The sequence below is a fragment of the Heteronotia binoei genome, chromosome 1 (assembly GCF_032191835.1).
Source record: "Heteronotia binoei isolate CCM8104 ecotype False Entrance Well chromosome 1, APGP_CSIRO_Hbin_v1, whole genome shotgun sequence".
Classification (NCBI taxonomy): Eukaryota; Metazoa; Chordata; class Lepidosauria; order Squamata; family Gekkonidae; genus Heteronotia; species Heteronotia binoei.
In genome coordinates this window covers 104,376,424-104,395,155 of record NC_083223.1, presented here as the reverse complement: position 1 = coordinate 104,395,155, position 18,732 = coordinate 104,376,424, and the positions used below count along the sequence as shown (strand labels likewise).

The 18,732-nt window shown below is 40.6% G+C and overlaps 1 pseudogene; it reads left to right on the top strand.

The window, feature by feature from the left end:
* LOC132569461 (creatine kinase B-type-like) overlaps positions 1–18,732 on the top strand; it is a 58,429-nt pseudogene that overhangs the window by 15,079 nt on the left and 24,618 nt on the right.

The window sequence follows — 18,732 nt, the reverse complement described above, 5'->3', positions numbered from 1 at the left end:
TGGGTACACTCATTCCTGAGGTGTGGGCCCACCCCTCATTATACATAAAAGTGTTTTGCCGAGTCAAAGATTGAACTGGCCTATTCACTGACTGTAATAGCAAGTAATAACATGGAGGAATGTGCTCAGTCCTTGGCCAGTCCTGGGCCAAAACTTTGAGGGCTGCAGAACACAAAATTACAGAACACCTCACACACCAGTCTGGTAATCTGCCATCAGCCCTTTAGACTATTCCAATGGTTAGAAGCCAAAGGGCAAGCTTCCAGGGAATAAACAAGGAAGTCAATCCTGCAAGGTAAGCTTGCAAAACAAGTTTCTCACAAAAGGAAATTAGTCAGTCAATCGAGGCCCTGGATTTAGATTGAGGTGAGTTAAAGGCAAATAGTCACTAAGTAAATAAAATAATTTTTATTAGAGTGCAAGAATATTTCAAAAGTGACAAGAACTGTGAGGATAAAACAATAAAGTTAGAAAATCAAATACTAAGACAGCAATACATTGGTTCCATATATCAGAAAGTTCCAGTAATCCAAAGTGGTGCTTTCTCTCCAGAATCAGAATAGCCAGGAACTAGCTTTCATAAGCAGCATTCAAGATGGCTACCATGAGTGAAATGATAACTACATGTCAGGATCTCAGACAGTCACCATCAAGCTAGAGAATAGACTAGAAACCTACTTCTTATGGGTAAGGGGCTCTCATGGTCTCAGGCCTGAAAGATCAATAGGAATCCTAGGAGGTGATGTATAGCCAATTCACTAGGCCAATAGCAAAGTTGATGACTAAAGCAGTAGTCTGGCCAGGGAGAGAAGAAACAAAACTATCTGCAGCTAGGTTTGGCTCTTTCCCACAGATGCAAATCATAGACCTTAATTGAATGGAATGTAATATGGCAGGGGTGGCCAACGGTAGCTCTCCAGATGTTTTTTGCCTATAACTTCCATCAGCCCCAGCCAGCATGGGGCTGGGGCTGATTGGAGTTATAGGCAAAAAACATCTGGAGAGCTACCATTGACCACTCCTTTAATATGGCATTAGTTGGGCTCCCCAGAAAATGAGTCAGATTCTTTGATCTGATTTGAGTTTCTGAAAATATATCCCCATATAGAAGTCAAAGTTCAATGAAGGGAGTTGTGATAGACTGAAAGTAGTCTATCTGGGTGAGTGTTGAACAACTCATTCTGATTGGCTGAGCTGATTCCATGGATATGAATGTATCGAGTGGAAGGAGGCTGGCAGAGGGAAAAAATCTCTCCTCAAGGTCAGTTCAGTTGGAGATTGACTGAGGAAGGAGCTAAGAACAACTTGCCAGCTTAGTTCCTTGAGACAGAACTGGTTTGGTAGTTTCTGTCTGAGTGAGAGAGTTCATTTGTGAGAAGGGGCAAAGCCAAGGCTCTTTCTGCAGAAAAAAACTCTCTGAGTTGTGGCACACTGTGTCACTAAAGCATAGAAAAACTTTTTAAGGCTCTGCTGAGGATATAACTGAGCCAAATAAATCTGGCAATACAGATAATCCCTGACCCCCAATATCATACTGATACTGGGATTTGGAAATATTGGTGAATACTGATATTTTTTGGGTTTGGTATATCTGAACCTGAAAAATACTGATTTTTTGGTGTACACCCCTAGTCCCAATTTTCTTTATTTGCATATCCTGTTAGCTATAGATGCAAACAGAATGCTGAATTAAATGGACATTTACTCTGATCCAGCAGGATCCTTCTATGCTCTGTATTTACAAGGAGATTGGAGGATAGTCAGAAATGAAAGGAGTACAGATGAGAGTGTTTTCCTCTCTGTGGTGCCAACCACTGTTGCCACAACTTGTACATGGTGAGTACTATTATGCTTCCTCTTTCTCCCTTTCATTAATTTCATTTCATGTATTCAATTTATATCCCTCCCTACCCCCAAATTGAGCTCAGGGTGGCTTACCATATAAAACCAGCAAGATAAAATATTAAATTAATAAATAGGATCAACAATTAACAGCAAAAAAATCCGTGCCTTGTGTCACAAAAAACATATATACAAGTCACCCCAGAAACTCCAGTGCCTTAAAAATATAAAAAGACATCAAGGCACTGGAAAGGGGAGGCCAAACTATTTTGTATGTCCATCACCTCAGCAAAAAGCGGGGTGGAACAGGCCCTGATCTTAAGTGGGAGCATGTACCATCAGGTCAAGGCAAGAGCCAAAAAAGCCCTCACCCTGGTTTAGGCTAAACATATGTCCCATGGGCCAGGAACCACCAGAAGATATTGGTCAGAAGAGCATAGAGCTCTTTGGAGCTGATATGGAGAGAGGCAGTCCTGCAGGTATGATGGTCCTAGGTCACATAGGGCTTGAATGGTCAAAAACATAACCTTGAACCGGATCCAGTATTTGATCAGCAGCCAGTGCAGTTGGCACACCAGCTGTGTCCACACAGATGTCACTGTCAGCAAGTGTGCTGCTGCATTCTGCACTAGCTGCAGTTTCCAGATCAGGCTCAAGGTTAGCCATGTACAATGTACTGTGCTTGAAGCATGAGGATGCTCAGGAGATAGTTAATTCAGCTCTTTATTCAATGATTCAGCATAGCAAGGTAGAAACTGGACTGACTTGCAGGGCCAAAGGCCCTGCTTATATGCATGCAAATAACCCCACCCAAAAACCCATCACACACAGCTATAGGTTCACAGCTGGCCTAACAACCCCTGATTGGCCTCCTTCCAGAATCCAGGTGGCTATTGTTATGGAGCCTCAAGCTCAGCCAGGTCCCTGCTTGACCCTAAACCCAAATTCCAGTCTCAATACATAACACCCTGCATAGAGGGAGTTACAGTAATCCAGCATACAGTAACCCTACATAGACATTAGCTTGAATCTATAGGTGAATACAAAGCTCTGGAGGAAATAAATTATATTAAAAAGAGGACGCAAAGAAGAAAGCACTGCCCGAACAGTCTACTTTGTCTTCTTTCATCATAGAACCCTCCATCCTCCAGGCATATGAGCAAAGAGAATGTAATGTTTTTGGACCCACTGATACAGGCTCCCAAAATGAGGAATGGCTTAAAATAACTCATATATGAAGAACAGATCTTATACAGCAGTTTCTAACTTTAGAACTAAGTAAGGTCATGTGATCTTAGGTCAAGTCAACACACTACTAGCTCTAAAAATGGAATTTCTTTACATTAGAAATAGTAGCATAATCTCACATTAAAAAGTATCTAAAGAGGAATGAAGAAGTACAGGAGAAGAGGATAGAAATTCTTTCATAACTAACCTGAGTAGAATGATGGTCCCTGGGATGCTGGGACTGGAATGACAGCCTCCGCAGTGGAATGACAGTCTACAGGAGTTAGGGTTGCCAAGCAGGGGATAGCGATGGGCAAGGGGATCTACCAGTGGTTACAGCACCAATTCCAGTCATTCCACTTCGGGGGCTGGCATTCTAGTCACAGAAGCCAGTGGACATTACAGAACCATGGAAGTCCAGTCACAGAACACTTTACTACTCTCAGGGACCATCATTCCACTCAGAGGGCTGTCATTCTACTCCATGAGCCCTGATTCCAGTCCCAGGTACAGTCATTCCAGCTCATCTGCTCCCAGGGGGCCATCATTCCACCCTGGCCTTCATACTTGTCGCAGAACACTTCACAGCCCCAGGGATAATCTTTCGACTGTGAAGGCTTTCATTCCATTCCCAGAACATTTCTGCTACTCCAAAATCTATTCCATAGTTGCTTTAACTTTTGTGTTATAACATAATTCAGTGGAGCCAGTGAAAGTCAACTGGCATTCCTGGATCCTATTAGATTCAACGGGCTTTCAGGAATGCCCCCATTGTTATCAGTGGACATTCTTGTAATTTGTTTTAGTACATCTTGTGTGGAGTGCATGTAGACATCAGGGCCAGTAAAACAGAGCCCCTTTGTTAAATGTGTTTGAAATTTGGGGGGTCTTGAGAGAAGAGGGAAAACTGAATTCAGGGTGGATTGGATAGCATTAAAAAAATTGTGTGACATTGTGAGTGATATAGTCAGGAGATCCTAGGATTGTCTGGCAGCCTAAAGTTCTAGTATTGGCTACCTTAGAACAAAGTTTGAGTTTACTGGCACCTTTAAGACCAACAATTCTCAATATAAATAAACTGGAACAAAAAGAAAGAAGGTGGGGTTTTTTTTGGGGGGGGGGGGGTGTTGTAGGCTTTTTTGTTTTGATAATGAATTTGTTTTGTGTCATAAGGATGCCAGCCTCAAGGTGGGATCTGGGAATCCCCTGCAATTACAGTTTATCTCCAGGCTATAGAGATTAATTTCCCTTGACAAAAGGAAAGCTTTGGAGGATGGCCTCTATAGCACTGCATCCCACTAAAGTCCTGGTCCTCTCAAAGCTCCACCCCCAAATCTCCAGTAGTTTCCCAGTCTGAATCTGGTAACTCTACCCCGCATCCCCCACCCATGACCTGGCAACCCTAATTAATTATGAAAATCACAAAACACTCCATTTTTGTAATTACTGTAATTAATAATGAGAAACACAAGCCTCATAGTCAAATAGCACTCAAAAGTCTGGAAAAATTGATATATTTCTACTGCCAGGGTCAAAACAAAGACTGTCCATCAAAGCAGCAAAAGCAACACCCAGAGAGACAGACATCCTGGATTAAAACCTGACAGAAATGCATTAAAAAAGAAAAACTTTCCCCTAGTGGCTGAATGGAGCTGGGATGTAGCTTCCGATTAATCACCTTTTCAAAAAATGGAAATTTTATTGTGTGATGTCATCACATTATGCAGTTCCCCATACCTGCCTAGTGGAATGAGGCAGTGCACACTGTGTTGACATTATGTTATATGTTAATATTAGTACTTATTATGTGAGAGAGAAGAGAGAATTTGACATGGAGTTGCTCATCTCCCCACCCCCCAGTATCATGTATAATTCTGTCCAGAGTCAGAAATTGGTTGATACATTCCTTTTTGATGTGATGTTTAAAGTTCAATCCAAACCATCATGATCATCATGTAGTGCCATCATGTAATGGCATTGGTGTCAGTCAGTTTTCACAGGAACATAATGGAATTGGAAGCCATGGTGCAAGCAACTTGGGTATTGGAATCAATCTACTGAATTTAAAACTAAATGAAAGTTCTGGGAAACATTGGAAATAAATGTAAACCTGTTTGCCTGTGATCCTTCATAATACTGTAGCAAGCAAATGAACAAATCCTTGGAGTACCAATATTTTAGATGAGTAGCAAAATGAAAGCTGAAAGACTTTCAGCTAGCCTCCATTATGAATGTGGTCAGACATCATGTTTATAGACCTCAGTAATCTGAACTGTTAAATACCAGTTATAGAACAAAATTGTGTGAAAATATGTGTTGTATTTTTGTAACGTTACAGAGTACACATACACTTGGTAGTAACTTTGTGAAAGCTTGCAGGAACATTAACAAATAAAACTTGTGAAAAGCTGATCAAAAGGTAACATTTCCAGGGAAAAAGTGTGACATTGCTTCCAAACTAAACTTACAGTGAATATATTAATTGCTGCTCTATTTAAGTAGGTATTAGTTTCCAATAAAGTTGACAAAGCAGCTATGGAGTTAGGAATGTTTTAGAATTTGCAAATATAAAATGTATATCTGTCGCATTTTTATTATTCAATAAACTCTAAAATTGCTCTCTCCATCCCCATTTTATCCTCATAGAAATTTTGTGTGATAGTTTAGGATGTGTGGCTTATCAAATTTAGATTTTGCTAGCCTTTTTCTCCCTTTCTCTTAATCTTGGCCACTGAGAATATAATTCCTCTATCAACCATAGGAGTCAAGAAAATGAATATTGGGTAATCTCCTGGCCCAAGACCCAGGAGAAGGGACAGGATCAATTATCATCCCATTTGATCACACCCTGCTCGCTGCTGGTGACAATGGCAGTTTTAATGAGGAATTAGCCTTTCTCTTTACTCAGCCTTTATAATCAGTACATCTGATCAATACTCTTCAGTACCTTTCAGTAATTAATACCTCAGGAATCAGTACCTCTCAGTAATTAAATAGAAATACGTTATTATAAAGAATCTTCCTACCGTATTGCTTGAGGCTTAGAAAGAACTAAAGCCTTTATTAGCATTTCCCACTAAAAGTGGAATTCCTGGCATTAATATCAGGTTTTCACTTGCCTCATCATTGGATACAGTGAAAGCAGAAGGCTTAATTGGTTAGCCACACTTGAAGCAGCCAAAAATGAGGCTGGATCTTGTCACTTATATTATGGCCATGCCTCTTTCATGTAGGCTTTCCTGCTGGGTGCTGAGGAGGACTGTTGGTGCCTTCACTCATGCCAAGCATTGGAGCTGACCCTTTACAAAAGTGACGTATCCATTTCTGCATGTTTCCAACTGATTGTGTGCAAGTGGTATGCTGAGGGCATGCTTGTGTGGGTCCTTAGGGGTGGGTTTTTCCCCTGTTTGTATTTGGAATTTCCCTTCCCTCTGAAAAACTTAAATAAAAGTGATGGTATGTCTGTGTGAATGGCATTGAGTGTAGGGACTCATTTGTGAGGAAAGTATCCCCCCCCCCCATTTCCTCATTGATAGGGTTGCCAGATAGGGTTGGCGTTTAGTGTGTGGTCCCTTGAGACTCAAAGGAATAAAGTCTGCACACAGCTGCTGTTAGGCAAACTATATACACTATTTATTTACAGATATTTACACAGACTAACAAAGTGCTCCGCATATACAACCACCATCCATCCACCACACATAGCACTGGGCTACATTACATTTATACAGTTCAGCACAGTTCATTATCCAATCAGCTTAGTGCTGAGTCATTATGCTCTTCCCCCCTACATCATCCTAGCTGATGCAATCTGGAGGACTGCCAGCTGTCAATTGTCAGTTAGATCATCTACTGTCATGTAGATCATTGCAGCTCTATCTGTGGTCTGATGACTGTATACTCTGACACACTGGGGGTAGGGAAAACCCACTTTTGTGGTGGACTTTCCCACCCCAAACTAGTCCAAAAGGCAAAGTGATGACAACACCCAGAAGTGACATCATCTTGTTGACAACATGAAACAATACTCTAGTTATTGGGCAAAATTCTATGGTAAATTGGCTACAAACCATAGAGTTTTGCCCCAAAATTAGACCATCACCCCTGATGTTGGTGATGTAATGATATCACTTCCAGGTGATATCATCACATTATGCATGCTCAGGTGCAGCTCATCCAGAGATTATTATGCAGCTGCACATACTATTCAATGGACAAGGAGGTGGTACTCTCAGAAGGAGGAGGTGGAACTCTCAGAAAGGTTCAGGAGCTATGTTCCTGTGAGTTCCCACTGAATCCGAGGCCTGTGCATGCTTTACACAAACAGGAGAAGATTCTGGAGATGACCCTCCCCACCGGCTGCCAAGTAGGACCTAGCGACCCTACCCATTTAACTTGTTTCTTCTAAGTCATTTTGTGTCCTCCCTCCCACGTCTCTTCTATTAATGCTTGTTTCATTTGCTTGCTTTCTCTTTCTTTTCTGGTTAAACAGAGAGAGAGAGAGAGACTTCTTAGTGGTGGTACCAAACCACCTGTTCTTCAGGTTTTTTAAAAATTAGTTCCAGCACTCATTTAGCACTAGTAGGCTTATTCGTTGTGGAAATATCTGCATTCAGAGTAGTTGCTTGGAGGATGGTGGAAGTGATTTTGGTGCCTGGTGTTTTTTCAGCAGTAGTAACCTTGTTTGTCCAGATCCTTTTCCATCTTTTTTCTCTATCTGCTGTGTTCTGAGCAGCACGCATTGGGTAGAGCTTAAGAGCATGGCTCATGGTCTCATATTTGTACCTTGCTATCTGTGACCATTTTAAGCAGCGGTGGCCATTTTGAGTAGTGCTCTGTGGATGGGGGTGGCCATTTTGAGGCATGGTTCCCCCCTTCCTTTTTCAGTTTAATGACTTTTAGCTCCTCCTGTGAGGAAAAGCCCCCTGATTTTTTTTCAAGGATTAACATGAATAATAGCAGGCCTGCTCTGGCTTGCAGATGTCTGTAGTTTGGTCTCTCTGCCAACACGATCCTTATCTTTTTCAAGGCTAGATTCAAGAATGTGGTAATTGGTTAATTGTGAGAACCTGTGCTCAGTCCTGTAACTAGATGAGGTGGGGGAAGCAGGAGTGGATGTCATCATATTCTGGAGGGTTCTGTCAAGCATGCTCCTTAATTGAGTTTGGGAGACCACTGGTGCCAGATGGCCAAAAACTATAATTAAGTCATAGGCAAGAGGGAGGCCATGCTAACTTTGTGATTTGACTGGGCAGTGGCTCTATGTTATGCTATATTGTGATGGTCCTCTAACTTGGACTCATATATTATAAGTATATGTGCCATCTAATACCAGCTATTAAAATATTAGGTAGAAAGTTAGCTTTTATTGTTTTATTGCTACTAGACTGCAGAGACTCTGTAGCCTAGTGGAACAAAGTTTGAGTCCAGTGGCACTTTTAAGACCAACAAAGTTTTATTCAAAGTATGAGCTTTGGTATGCATGCACACTTCTTCTGATACAAATTGCCCAGTGATATTTTGTTTTGTGAAGTATTTAATAAACCTTTATACTTTTTGCCAAGGTATGACTTCTTGTGTGGAGGACCCACAGCTCTGAGCACAGCTTACTAGCCCAAGAGGTAGTGACTTGGGGGGACCCAACCCCCTCTTTTCTTTTTATTGTTTGGTTTATATAATTTTTTTTGGGGGGAAACACCTAAGCAAATAACGTTCTTGAAAAAAATTACTAGGAGACAAGGAGCACATCTTGAGGTGTTTGCTGTTGGGGGCGTTTGTCCATTAATTCAATTAGGTTAAACAGTACTTATAAAAGTCTATTGAGCCATAGCAAAGGAAAGGAAAGGTACAGAACATTCTTTGGGGGAGGCTGTTGCTTGTAACAGTAGCTGTGCTCTAGGTTTTCTCTTTTAGACCAACTGAGGTTTTTTTTTAGGTTCATGGCTCCAAATAAGCCCCAACAAAAAAAAAGGGGGGGGGGAGGTTTGGCAAAGCGGGCACCTCCTAAGAGGCCTGCTGTCTTCTTATAAGGACAAATTTGTTACAGATCTGATTGTGCAGCCTGTCAACCTTGGGTTTACACTAGTAAAATGTAGCGGGTTCAAAGCATGAGGACACCCAAGATATAGTGAGTTCAGCTCTTTATTCAGTGATTCAGCATAGTGAGATAGGAATAGAACTGTCTGGCAGGACCAACAACCTTGCTTACATGCATGCAAACCTCCCCACCCCAAAACCCATCACCATCATCTCATTAGGTTAATAGCTAGCCTAACCATCCCTGATGGGCCTCTTTCCTGGATACCATTACCATAATCCCATTACTAACAACTATAGGTTAATAGCTGGCCTAACGATCCCTGATGGGCCTCCTTCCTGAATCCAGGTGGCTATTGTTTTAGGGTCTCCAGCTTAGCCAAGTCTCTGCTGGCCCTTATGCCAAACTCCAGTTCCAATACATAACAACTGGCCAAACAGCAGGTATGGCTCCAAAGTCTTGTAAGTGTTCCAAGTGAGGCTAACATACTTCTCAATTACTCACTAGGGTAATTGCATTGGAGTCTGGCCTGATAGCAGCATCAGTTTGCACTAGATAAGCAGAAACATTGAAGTAATCTCTGCCTATGGCTGGGTGCTCTGAGGCAGCAACTGTAGGATCTGGTAGTACTGCTGTTGCATTGTCTGGAAGGTTGGGGCCTGTGCATTCGCATTGGATCACATTGAAGCAGAGCAATCTCTCTCTTGAGTGCTATATCTGCACCCACAAGAGACACTGACTGCGCTGATGGGGCGCCAGCTTTTGGGGTATTGAATGAGTGGCTGTTCTTTGGAAAGGCTACAGGTTGTGTCTGCCTTGGACCCAATCCTGTTGGCCTCTACAGCAACTGATATTCTCCAAAGGGTCATATGGGGACATCTGGAACACCATTTGGACCCATACAACCTTCATATGGGGATACCTGGCCTGTTAGCAAGCCTGATAGGAAAAACAGGGCATCAGTCAGTCCTGTTGAAGCACTACTTCTGTGAGGAGTGCTCATTGCCCTTGGAGTATCACTTCTTGTCTGCAATTAAAATTTGATGTGTGGAGTACATGGATCTCTTTAGGGAGCCAGAGGTCATGAAGGAAGGTAAGGGAGAAAATAGGGAAAGGAAGAAGTTTAGGAAGAAACTGCTGTCTGCACCTGGAATATCTGGCTATCTGGCTATACTATAAATATGACAGGGAGCCATCATTAAGAGATGTGGGTTCTAACCTGGAGAACTTGGTTCTATTCCTCCCTCCTCCACATGAAGCCAGCTGGGTGGCCTTGGGTCAGTGAAAGCTTCAAGATCTCTCGCAGCCCCCCCCCCCCATACATAAATCTAGCTCACCACCTAAAAGAGCTAACTAACTTAAGGCTGTTGGACAATCTTTAGATCTCCAGGCTATATTACACACAATGTCATATGATAATAGTAGTAATATGTAATTATATATATTTGGTGCCCTATGCAATTGCCTATATGTGCCTAGTTGATGGATTAGCCCTGCTGGTAGTTGAGATAGGCCACAGCAACCTACCCTCAAAAGATTTGGCAAGAATCAGCCAATAAAACCTGGTTGTATCCAGATGCTCATGGCTCATAGCTTCATTCCAGTTGCTGCTACAAATAATGGGAAACCTGGTTGTATTAATTTACCTTTTGTAAGTGTGAGAGGAATTAATATATGAAGCCTGTAATTTTATGGAGCACAAAGTAAGTATCTGACCTCACCAAGATTGAACTTTGATTATGTCTGGGGGCTGCCAGTCATTTATCACCACTTTTGTCAAGGTACCATCTTTAGACACACTTGGCTACCTTTTATTCTTTATGTGGTTTTTTCACTTTCTTGATCTGCTCTCAGCATATAGTCACAATGTTGTGCAAGAAATCTGATCCTTTTAAAATTCTCAATATGCTATAAAATCACTGGGATTGAGGCAGAAATTGCTTCTAGAGGTGGAAAATCTCTCTCTCTCTGTGTGATCAGAATTGGTATCATGCTTCAGCAGCTTCTGACCCCAAGCAACTACATTAATTGTTATGGCAACTTCTAATTCCTAATTGCTGTCACTTCTCTGAACACAAGATTAAGAAATAACTCTTCTGAATGTTAGTATGAACACATTACCAACATAGGCAATAAATGAGACAAGTATTTCCTTTGATTTTAATTTTACCATTCAATAACTCCAACTGAAATCAACATGATTTTACTCACACTGTTGCAATAAATATTGAGAGGCAAAAGGAGGTTTCGTTGCCTTGAACTGTCTCTCAAAAATAATTCCCCCTTAGCAATCTTTATCCCTCTTACTATTTAGTTGCTGTTTATTTCTAATTATGTAGCTAATGACATTTAGGCTACATAATTTAGGGAAAACGAAGCTCATTTTGGCAATGCTTCACTTTGAATTAGCTTTATTATCAGTGATCTAATTGGCTGAGTGATAATGCCACTAGTACTAGGCAAAATAAAGATGATTTTGAGCCAAAACTGGCCCTGAAGCTGCAAAAAGTTGTAAACAGCCTCACTGGCCCATAAAAAAGCCAGAAAAAAACCCCAAAATTCCGTAATACCCTTTCTTGAGGGGTACCAGCTTTCGGGGTATTGAATGGGTGGCTGGACTTTGGAAAGGCTGAAGGTAGTGTCTGCCTTTGGCCCAATGATCCAAAATATTGTGCAAACTTTCATGTTCTACAGAACCCTTCCTTGGGCAGATGTTACAAAAATGAAAAAAGGATGAAAAAAGCAAGCTTTCCCAGCCTAGATCCTGAGACCCTGTGATGCCAGCCTTTGGTGCTGGATGCTGGCAAGAAGAAGAAGAGATACCCTGCCCTTCACTTGGAGTCTCAGAGTGGCTTACAATCTCCTTACCTTCCCCTCCCCACAACAGACACCTGTGAGGTAGGTGGGGCTGAGAGAGCTCTTTCGAGAACTGCTCTTTTGAGAACTTCTCTTTCGAGAACAGCTCTAAGAAAACTCTGACTGACCCAAGGTCACCCAGCAGGTGCATATAGAGGAGTGAGGAATCAAACCCGCTTGTCCCAGATTAGAGTCTATGAATCACTACACTGGCTTTCAAGTGGCTCTTGGTGTTAGATGCCAGTTTGGTGTCTCTGATTATGAGATAAGGATGTGGGAAATTTGCTTTTTTCCTCCTCCATGCGTTAACTTTTTTTAACATCTGCCTGATGAAGGGGGGCATTGGGGCCCACTGAAGGAAAGATAACCTAGGGAGAACCAGAACAAAAAGATGGAAACTGAAACTGGTTAATTTAGATACTAATTTGGCTACCTTCATATTCACTATCACAAATTAGTACATTTTGGTGTTAGACCAAGGGAAAGAGAATGGTGTTTACTCCTTATTTTATCTGTCTATAGTTGTTATGCATTTAACTATACATTTTTAATTTTTGAAAGCAGCTGTTTTAATTTCAAGTGACGTTTCCCCCCCCCCTTTATGAATTTGATGTTACTGTGGGCTTTTTTACACCCATATAAAGGCTTCACTTGTTTTACCATATACCAAGATTGCCAGTAGAAGCCTGAAATTCTGATTTTTTATTAAAAAAAAAATTCTATAAAACCAAAATAATACAGTTTAGTTCCTAGATGGGCATAGCTGTATAGATCTCCACTGAGTTTCCCTCCCAAAGTCTGCCCTCCCTGGGGATTACCCCCAAATCCCAAGGAATTATCCAAATTGGAGTTTCCCCTTCCCATGCATAAAGAAACCTCAACCACCAAACCTTCACAAAGGTTCTTGCTCTCACCTTCAAGGAAAATAATCTAAATTCAAAGTGGTTTGATCTGAGAAAGGTCAAACCCAAACAGTACTGCTATCAGCAATCTACTGTTTGGTCTCCTTCCTTGTAATGCTCCTAGCAATAACCCTCAATTGATACCATTTCTCTCTGCCCACATCCTGTCAGAAAGTTACTTCTTCCCTTAACCTGTAAAACTTGTTCAGAAGAGGTGATAGTGGGATGAGTTATGAGTCACGGGTAATGACATTTTTCTCACATATCACCTTCAGTGCTTTGAAGAAACTGTAGTCTCCTTCTGTTCTCAAATGTTAAATGCCAAATGTTACACTGATGTCCCTACTTAGTCCCAAATCTCAAAAAAGCAAATGTCATGTAGAAAATAAGCTTGAATTACATGCAAATATGTTTTCTGTATTGAATTGTGCCTTCTGGCAAAAGAGAAAGTCTGTATCTGTGTGTGCATTTTATCGTAGTGTATTTTGCAATGGTGAGATAGATAGTTATTCCAAATAACAAATTAATGGTCTTAAGTTGTTTAAAAATCAGCCATTGTCTTATAAAAAGTTTGAGGCCATTTGAACCATGTCAGAATGCTGTTTTTTTGAAAATCTGGCATTGTTCTGTAGATGTTTGAGTAACATAGTACATGAAAATACTTCAGCAACATTTATTCATGTTAGCTGCTTTGATACTTACCTACTTTTTTAAAAACTGTAACTAAGAACTATGGTTTATTGGACTCAGGCAACATTTATTTTTACAAAAAGGACATCTAAAGAAATTATGCACTGCCTTTCTTGGCTTCACAATGCTCAGGTGTAATAAAATTGATGATCCCATAAAATAAAATTTATGAAACTGTAATGAATTGAATTTATTTGAGTATGCTCAGTTATGTTTTTGTTTATTCCCATAGCAGATGTTTAATTTACAAACCAGGCAATTACTTCAGCTCTCCCAAACAAATAAGAGCAGATTAGTCAAACGTTCACATCAGTTTTTATGTTTTTCATTAGTTTTATGATGCATCATGAATATTCAGTGATAAGAAAAACTATCGTTTTGGTACCTGAAAAACCTCAAGATGATATTTTGCATCTCTAAATGCTCTTCCTTCTCCTATGAAAAACCTATTATTATGTCTCTTTTCTCTTACTACTAAGAAGGCTTACATGCTAATAAGAGAGTGCTCAGAGGTACACTTGCTAGATATCACCTCATAGCTATACTGCTCAAGAGTGTTATGTTATATGCATGCACATATGTGAACATGTGTGCCTCTAGTGTTGCCCTGGTTCCACATAAAATGCATGTTTCTTTGTGCAGCTTGCCAGAAGTATTCTTGAACCTGAAGTGCTTTTTAAAAAGAAATGAAATGTAACAAAACCAAAGAAATCTGTCCCACCTTTCACTCAAAGTAAAAGTAAAGCTCTCCTTTGATTTTCTGTCAGTGTTCAGAACTGTCTCCTGTAGACGAAGGAAACAGCTGAGTGTCTGTTATGATAACATCACCTTGTTCTCGGAAAGGGTATCTACTAGCAAAAGAATGCCCCTTAGTGAGCAGTTCTATTTTAGTGTCAATGCTGTTTCAGAAGTCTGCAGAATAACCTGGAACTCAAAATCTGAGGCCAGTAACATTGAATACTCAATAGAAAAACAAAGGTAAAAGAAGATTTAATGTTTAGCAAAAGTGCTATCATTTTATACAATGAGACCCTCCCTCTAAAAACAAATGCAAAATATACCCAAAAGTTTACTTCACCTTAAATTCATTGTAAACATGCAGGGTAGAATACAGATTAATACTTAAGACTCAATATGGCAAAGCATATGGTGAAACAGTCGTGTGATTATTTCAGCATTCACACGTCCCAATCTATATTCCCAACTTTTACTATTCACTTAAGATCTTTTCTCTCCTACTGGTAGCTGCATGCACTATTTTAGGGAGACCCTTTCAAAGGGGACCTCTGACAAGCATTTTTCAGAAAATAAGAATGACCAGATGATTACACAAAGGTTTCAGCATCTTTAATAGATAATGCAGAAGAGGTAATTATAACAAGGGGTTCAGCATTGTCAGCTTTGACCAGAGATACCTGCTGCACAACACATACTGCACATATTCTATTGCATCTGGTTACTATAAATATGGATGCATTGCATTCATATGGAAATATTGCTGCAACAAGTGTTTAGCTGACTTTGTTCACTAGTTAGGGTTGCCAGCCTCCAGGTTGATGGTTTAATAATTCTGATAACACTGGATGGTGGAATTGGCAAGACTGAATTCAGCAGTAAGCTGGTAGGATGCTTAAAGCACATTTTGGAGATATAAACTGGAGAATAGATTCTGTGCAGGATCTGCCTTGACAGACAGTTGAAATGGGGTCTGAACCATCCCATTATGGAAACCACATGCCATTTAGAATGGGCATGCGGAAGGAAACAGAAAAACTAATGGACCACAATACAGGACTTTTGGATTATATATTAAATAGACTTGTTGGCGTAATCAATATTGTTTAAGAAAATCATACATGGAGACTTCTGTAAAAAGTAAAATGTTAAAGTAGTTTGTCAAGATTGCATTATAATTAATTATTATAGCATGGTTGTATTTTGGTATGTTTCCATATCATCCCATGATCTCCCATATATTCAATCAGCCCCCATGGTGGCCTGGAAATCTCCCACTTTTACAACTGATCTCCATCTGACACCAGCCAAAGCTAGGCGAAAATATTCTGAGCCACTGCAGCCACCTGTTTTTGTTTTTTGTTTAGAAGTGATTGCTGGGTCAAGCAGCACTCCCAATTTGTGAACGTGGCTTTTCAATGGGAGTATAATCCCATCCAAGACAGCAAGGATCTCAAGTTTCTGGGCTGCCTTTCTACTAATCCAGAATACCTCTGTCTTCTCAGGATCAAGTTTCAGTTTTTTCACCTTCATCCAGCCCATTACTGACTCCAAGCACTGGTTCAGAACATCAATAGCTGGGAACCACAATTGTCGCTAAACACTATAGACAACATATAACAGCAAATTCTAGAACAAGGGTGTTGAACTCATTTGTTATGAGGGCTGGATCCAACATAATTATGACCTTGTTGGGCCAGGCCATGAGCATCATAAATGTAATGTCAAGTAGTGGAGATATAAACTTTATAAAAGGCACAGACAAACACAATTAAAGATTTTAAAAACCCTTAAAATAAAATATGCTTGAAACATTAGCACTTGTTGGTCTTAAAGGTGCCTTCTTTGTACCTCTTCTGTGCAATCCAGGGAACTGGGTAAAGAAAGCTCTGGCTCTTTCCTTCCTTCCCCAGGGGACCAGGAGTGTGTGTGTGGGGGAGCCTCAGCCAGTAGAAGGGAGGCTTGGTTTAGTAGTTCTGTTGTGCAACTGAGAGAGCCTGGCAAAGTAAGCTCTCCCTTCCCCCTTCCTCCCCAAGGGAGGAGCAACAGCTAATGGAGAAAATAGAGGCTTTCCTCTGTAGCTCTCGTGAGACTAAGCAAGCTTGGCAAGGCAAGCTGTGATGCAGAAGGAAGCAAGAGAGAGACAGAAGGAAGTGATGACAGCCAGTTGCTTGGGGGCCTGATAGGAGCCCTCTGACACCCATGTTTTAGAAGATGCATAAAGATTTATCATGAAGCACAGTAAACCACAATGTATTTCAAGCAATAGTACTTTCTCCATAAATTATAGCAGATTAATTAATTCAAAAAGTCTATAGAGGCATGTATTCTTCTTCCTAAATCTGTTTCTAAGATAAATTTTAGACTTTTTATGATTAACATCAGATTCCTTTGAAGGCATGCATATAAATTATGTAACTGCTGAAAGGTTGGCCTGATCTAGACAAAGAGTAAATTGAATAAGTGTGGCACATTGCCTTAGTGCAAGATACAAGGATGGTCCATTCAGGAAAAACTTTTAGACCAATTTCTCATTAGCATTGCTCTGCCCCAAGGTTTCTGTTTTCCTTTGGCACAAGCAGCCAATTTTACTTTATCCAGGGGGAAACAGAAGCCTGGGAACAGAGCAACACTTGTGAGAAATCGGTGTTAGATATTATCCACAATAGAAGATGATGGAGCTTGCAGAGATGGCCAAACTTACCGTACATTTTTGGTAAAAGACAATACATTACTTAAACTTCTACCTTCAGTCTTCTTGCATGAAAAAAGGGGGGGGGGAATGAACTGTCTTATGGCTTTGAAGAATAAAAGGCAAAGATAATAAGCTTATACAAAAAAGTTATATATTTCCCTTGGTCTGATGATGGACTAAGGTGTCAATGAGTAAATGTATGGATTTCTGTAGCAGAAAAAATCAGATACTATTTCTTCTTTCCTGTTTTCAGTTGTTTTAGTTTCTATTTTCTTGAATGATAATATTTTACTTTCCCCCCCTCTTTTACTTTTTTTTTCCTTCTTGTATAAAACCTTAATAAAACATGCACACACATACACAAGGAAATATAGTTAGATGAGTTTGCATGCCCAGGGGCCACTCTAAAAGCCATTTTTGAAGATATTGATAGGGGAACCACTTGTTTCCTTTTGTCCTCACCCTTTTCATTTACTTGTGATGAATATGCCCAAGTTTTTGATGGTATTAGTAAACATTTATTTAGAAGGTTTTTTAAAGTGATGTGCACAACAGTTGTGGCTTCTTGTTGTTATGCAAGACAGAGACCATGACCAATATTGTACCATGTTAAAAATGGTCACCATGAGCAGGACAATTGCATACTTTGACACTTTGTCTCCCTTAAGAGCAAGCAAGGGTGAAAGCAAGTTACCACCTGCTCCTTGCAATGTAAAGACTAGTAGCTTGGGAAATCTACTCAGGGCCCCTGACAGAGAGGGCAGGGGACAAAATTGGGGGGGCCCACATCAGCCAGAGTGCCCTTGAAGCCAGTGTATGCTGTATCTAGTAGCTGCATGTATTTTCATTTATTTTAATGCAGTTCTGGCTGCAGCCACTAGGGGCACAGGGAAGTCTGAGCACAGTAAAAGGCACTCTGCTATCTGCTAGACTTCCTTTTCTCCAAGACTGAAGCAAACTTACCTAACAGATCATGCTAAACCTTTCAACTAAATCCAGCAATGGAACAAGACAAACAACCCTGGCAGATGGCTGCTACACTAATTGTTGGCCTGCAGTTTGCTAACCGAGGTCATTTTCTCCAATAGTCTAGCCTTTCTCTCTTCCTTTTCAGCTCAGCCAGATCTTGCAAAGCTGTAGTTAGGATGTTGCAGCAAGATAAAACAACCTTTGCTTCTCTCCCACAATCATCCTGAAGCTGGTGGCCTTTATTCTCTGATTAATTATGCTTGCCAGCATGGTGTAGTGATTAAAGTGTCAGACAAGCATCTGGTTCAAATCCCCACTTTGTCATGGAAGTTTGCTGGGTGACCTTGGGCCAGTCATACACCTAACCTACCTCACAGGGTTGCTGTGAAGATAAAATGGAGGAGAGAAGAATGATGCAAGCTGCTTTGGGTCCTCATTGGGGAGAAAGGTGGGTTATAAATAAAGTAAACAAACAACCATGGATAGACAAGCCAACTCTTTTATTACTTTTGTTCATGGCAACACCAAGCCAAGTGATTTGTTAATTTCATTATAATATTTGATTTAGATCAGGATCATATGGGGATCCCCAAATAAAATCTTTGCCCGGGGGCCTATGGTGGCTCTTGCCACCCCAAATTCACCAGGAAATATATTGTTGTGCTAAGGGCTGTCTATGGCACAGAAGAAATTTTACAGAAGATGATTTGGGGTAAGCACAAAGGGAGGAAAAGTCGCTTCCAGAAATGCATAAAATAAATACCTGCACATTTTCAAAG